Here is a 6,000-nt window from a genome sequence, read left to right as displayed (position 1 = left end):
TCTCCCAGAGGGAAGCCTTTGTATGAGCTTTGCACCTCCATCTTCATTGAAACACAGCTGGGAATATTAATTTATAAATATATAGCATGATTAGATCTTATTAATCTTTCTATGTGAACACTTTGTAATTGGTGCATTTACCACCCACAATCCTGAACTTGCTTGCCTGATACTTCAATAAATTCATGAATCTGGAATGTTCCTAGTCCTTACTGAATTGATCAGACCTTCAGTAATGTTATAGCATTTTTTACCCTGTAATTTGCCAAGCGTCAATGTAAATCCAACACACCTAGTTATCCAAAAAGGATAGATAAGATGTCCTAAGGCCAGACAAACGTTAACATCTCATTCTTCCTATAATTTCCAAAGTGTTTCCAGATGTATTTGTATAACCAATGCAGAGATTGTTTCAAATAACTTTGTGAGAATTAATTAGACCTGCTGATTCCAGAGCATTCGTGGAAAGGTGATTCTGAAGGAATCCTAATTTCACATCTTTTGACTCCTGGAAGAAAAGAACAGAGATTTTAATGATACCATGAGGTCAGAGGAGCACTGGAGAAGGCAGCCAGCACAATGGGATATACACAGCTGTTGGATGGAACTGCTCACATAGGTTCTATGGAATTGACAAACTGGAATTTAAGTCTGCAGCCCCAAAGGGCTGACCTTATAAAGCCTGTAAGACAATTCAGATAACCATTATACACCTAGGTCTGCACCACTAACAGGTTGACACTACAAGGCTTGGGCACAAAGTCTTCAAAAGTTATAGGCAGGCGACTTCAGAGCATGTCCTCCCTTTCCTACACAAATTATGGCCTTTTTACACAAGGATAACTGGCTTGTGTAGTATGCTACACAGCAGATATCTTAAGAGTTTCTTCTTTTTGCCAGAGAAGATGGAAATAGTGCTGCTGCCCTCGCCCCTTATCCACGGCATAGCAGGAAAGTACCTTACCTACTGGATAGAGACAGGGCTAATAGAGTTATCTAAACCCACTGCCCAATAAGACTTAGATTTTTTGGTTTCAATCATAATGAAAAACAGGTTGAAATTCTTCTTTAAAATAAAGAAGCTCAGCCTATTTCCCTCAACCATCATCTTTCCACAATCCCTTCCACTTTATCAAAACATCCACACAATTATGCTTCAGACTGGTCTATTTCTTTATATTTCTTTCAGCCTCTTTAAGCGACATTTCTGGATCAATGCCCGTAGTAGCTGTCTTTCTAAGGAAATGAATTTGTGTCACATCATATCTTGGCCTCCAGATTTTATTTCTCTATCATGCTTTTCAGAGATATATATTTGTTTGTGACTGTTTTGAGAGCTCAGTTCTCTCTTAATTTAAATCTAGCTATTGCTCATCTGTCCTGGGGTGACTTTATGATGCTGAATTGCATCCCCATTTGTCTGTTTGGCCCAGAAATAAGTTTTGCACCTTTAAAACTAGATCTGAGAGTGAAGGGGGGAAGAAGGAGAGGTGGTGGAATGTCTGAGGCAGTTGTATTCAAAAACATTAGAGATAACAGTTTTCCTTCTCACAGCCTGTGTTGTCTGCAGTATGGACATGTGGGAGAGAACTCTCCTTTGGTTTTTAGTTAGTTTTATTTTTAGATAGCTGAAGCAGAGAAGTTCCCTGGACTCTGGTTTTTCTTTTTCTTGGAACTGTTCAAACCTGCTCTGGGCTGAAAACCCAGAAAAGCACCAGGAGCTCACACCTGCAGCCCACCAGGGCCCGGGACTGGACATTTTCCAGCATAGGAGGGACTGAGAAGAGACTGAGGAAGCCAAGCCCCACGACAAGGACTTTCTGAATTTGCCATCTCTTCATAACAGCAAGAGGTTACATTGTTTAATATTATTATTTTTTTATGCTTGTGAATATTTTGATTGTTAAATAAACAGGTTTTTTCCACTTTTCTCCAAGAAAATTTTCTCCCAAACCAGTAGGGAGAGGGGCCACCTGAATCTGCTTTCTAGAGGGACCCCTTTTGGAGTTTCCTCCCAAATTTGCCCTACACCAGGATATCATCTTTCACTAGTCTTGAAACTGCAGCTGTTCCTGCAACAGCGTTTAAGAGTTAATAGAAAAAAACAGCCATTTATAATTGCAAAATTCACATTGAACATTATTCTAGTAGTCTCAACCTAAAATTTTATGCTAGATTTAGCACATGGCCTGCATTAGTCCCAGCCCAGCTGCTGCTCTGGGCACCTCTCATGCACAGTTCCTGCTCCTTCACTCTACAGTTGTACTGCAGCACATTTTCAGCAGCCTCAGATATTGCTCCTGCTTCATCACAGTAAAGATTGAGCCAAGAAATGTAATTATTGATTTATATGTAAGATACCATTGTGACCAGGAAAACAAATGATTCAGTGCCTCTGCCAGCATCAGTCTTACTAAAATTGTGGCATGAGTTAATTTTTTACCTCCATCCTGTGGAGATAACCAGATTCTTTTCTAGTCCAAAAAGGAGAGAATTACTCTAGTTGGAAAAAAATCAACTTCACTTTGTACTTGAAATTTGAGGAGAAAAAGGGGGAAAAAAAAGGAATTATGCAAATGGAAAAAGCATTTTTCCTTCAAATAGGTCTCATTTCCATGTCATTTACTCAGATAATAATTTTACAGGAACTGAATTTTGGAGTGGAAAGACTGTTTGTGAGGAACAGGGAAAGAATGCTTGTCTGTGTTAATAGCAATTATCCTCAAGTTTTATTTTTCCAAGGGAGGAAGAGGCTATTGGAGACATGTGTTTACCTATGAGAAAGAAGCAGCAAGGGCTATACCTGGCTGCCCTTCTAGGCACCCTTGTCCTCCCACATTGTGCTACCAGGGACTCACCTGCCTGTGCTGGTTTTGGCTTCCGCTATCATAGACCCAGCCTCTCAAAGGCACATCCATTCCCCTCTGCACCATCCACTCATTTACTAACAGCAAACCTCCTGCAAATCCTGCTCCTCAAGGGCAAGTGAGTGCTTCAGGAGAGAATTCAGCTTCAACATTTATGGACAGCAAAGAGTCCTTGAGCAGCAAGAGGATAATTAACTGTCATCTAATCCTGCCTGTCTTCAGCCTCCAATCTCCTTCCTGCTAGCCTGTGCTTTAGGTTTCAGGGAAGGACCTGAAGGAAACCTGGACAAATGGAAATTCCCAGTTGACACTTCCTTTCTTTAGATCTTTTCCCCTTAGACTTTAGGAGTAACAGGCGACACATATATTTTCACATAGGTTAATAGTGTAAGGAATCATCTATATTTGATTCTGTCTCAGTGTTTGACACAACATTTTCTTAAGCTTTAGCTTTGTTAACCACACAGGTCTTCTGTTAAGTTTCTGTTAAGGCAGAATAATAATAATAATAACTGTAATATTGCTTACAGTTACATCCTCAGTACAGGAAACTGTATCAAAAAATAAGATCCTCTAATTTTAACTCAGTCTCCCTTGGGTTGAGACTGAGAAGTTTGAGCTGAAGTGTATCATTCAAAGTTACAAGAAAGTGAAACAGTTGTATGAAAGATTGCATAGCTGATTATTTTTTCAGCACAGACTAGACCATAAACATCTTGCACATTACTGAGCACTTACACACAGTACCAAAAATTACCAGTTAAGAGCAACAACTTACCCGGCCTATCCTTTGAAACAGAGAAAAAGCCCCAGAGGCATCAAGCACTGTGAAGCCCTGAAGCTCTTTCAGTAGAGGAACAAGTAAATCCTTTGTTCTTCTCCCGCTGTATCTCTTCTCACAGATACATCTAAGGCTTTATCCCACCTGAACCTCAATGATGTTTTTCAACACTATAATTTCACCAGTTACAATTCCAGTGGCTGAGCATTCCTGAAACAAACATGCCAAACGGCTTCTGTGTGAATCCTGTGTGATCACCCAGCCTCAGATCTGCCAGGTAAACCACATTAAAAAGACTTGAAGAGGTGTCCTTTGAGCTGTGGGGTCTCTCCCATATCCCTGAAGTCTAAAAGTGCCTCACAGTCAGGATTTTCCTTAAGCAAATGCAAGAGCACCCAAGAAAGAGTGTAAGGCAACTCACACCCATGACCTCTGAAGCATGGTTATGGGACTACCTTCTGTGGAGACAGACTCCCCATTTCAACCAGGGTTTTTTGCCCCTCTCCATACTTCTTTCAGCCTTGACTCCCTTTCTGCCCACTTTGCCTGCCAGTTTGTTCTGCTGGTACAGAACAGGAGCCAGTCCCTTCTGCCTAGCTGCCACAAGGACGAGTGTGATCAAAACTCAGCAGCTGGGGAGGAGGTAAGCAGGCAGCTTTTCTCCCCGCTGCCCACTGGCATGACTTTCTCTTAGGTGTATAACATGCAGTTATATATGTTGAAGCACAGGCAAGTTAAAAATAATTCCACTATTGTCGGAACCCAGAACATCCCTCTGGGTGCCCTGGATGGCCAGAGCCACTGGCAGGGGGCTCTGAGACCCTGGCATGCAGCCAAAGACACACATGGGGTTTTGATCTTAGCCCATGGAGCAAGTTACTAACTCTGTATGAAGAATTACAAGCCACACACACAAAAGTTTAGATAGCATAGTAGAAGTAGTCATGAAGTGAAGGGTAGGATTTCTGAGTGCTGTACAGGGGGGTTTTAAGCCTTGTACGCAGGGGTCCAAGTTTTATACATGGGGGTCAGGGATTCTAAGATGGAGGGATCTGGGTGTGCCCTGTCCTCTTTCTTTCTCCTTCCTAGCCTCCATGTCTTTGGTGATGTTGGCACTCACAGATTGGTCAAGAGTAGAAAGTCACCATTCAATATAGATAGTAGGTATTGGGGAAAAAGCATAAACATGTAGTACGCAATATATGATATAAAAGATGGCACCAGCCCCCTGGGAGGGCAGTGTGCCTTTGTCTGAGCTGCTGAACGGGCCACAGCAGTTCAGGGAGAAGAATCTTTTAGATAACCAACAATAAACAACCTTGAGAACAGACAACAGAAGACTACTGAGTCTTTCTTTAAAGGCACGGGTTGGAGGAGAGACTTTTCCATCTTTCGGGGTCACCTACAATCCGGGACGTGAAAACCCCACATCTGGCGTCCCTGGGTGGGCAGAAGACCCGACACACTATGGGGATACTACTTCATACTCAGTGGCATTCTCCATTTTCATAGTCACATAGCACAAGATTAAAATATATCAAGACCTGTACAATGATCAAGCATGTTCCAGACACCGTAGCCCGCCCTTGCCATAAAGGATGGGAGGAAACCTACACACTGGTGTAATCAGCCTATACAGGTACAGCAAACCATGTGGTACAGGTACAGCTGCTGGCCTAAGGAAGCTATTCTGAAATGACTTAAAATGAGATTTGCCAGGGTTTGGGGCCAGCTCTTGCCTTTGTTCTGAAGGATTAAGTGAATTATCGCTCTGGAAGGAACATAAAGTATTCCTTTCATGTATGCATTCAAGAACCTATTTTTTTTTTGCCTATTTCACAAGAGCTGCCTGTGTATTTGAGCTTTCCAGTATCTTGCCCCTGAGTGAGCCATAATTTATAAAAATTCAGATTCATGCTGGGCAAGAAAAGGATGAGAACCCTGGGAACCAAGGGCTGCAGCCCTGAGAGCTGAATATATTTGGCTGATGGTTTGCAACTGATGGCTTACCTTAAACACTGCATTTCCTTCCCTAAGTGTATAGAAAATTATTTAAGACATTACAACAAGGTTTTTAATATGGCACTGATTCTTTCCTATTTAAGATCCATCTTTCCCTCCAAAATGTTCCCTCCTACTGCCCAAGAATTCAACATAGGGCTGCTCTTCAGTGCAAGTTTAGGATTTACCAACCCATCCACCTATTTCCCTTGTGACAGAGCTCCACGTTGTGGGAGGAACATGCACAGGAGCAACAAAAACAAGGGATGCTGAGAAGAGAAAACATTATCCAAAATTTACTCTGCTATTTCACTAATCAGTTTTTCACAGTAATAATGTCAGGCAAAAGCT

The sequence above is a fragment of the Motacilla alba genome, chromosome 1, assembly GCF_015832195.1.
Source record: "Motacilla alba alba isolate MOTALB_02 chromosome 1, Motacilla_alba_V1.0_pri, whole genome shotgun sequence".
In the NCBI taxonomy this organism is placed as follows: domain Eukaryota; kingdom Metazoa; phylum Chordata; class Aves; order Passeriformes; family Motacillidae; genus Motacilla; species Motacilla alba.
This window is presented reverse-complemented; position numbering follows the sequence as displayed.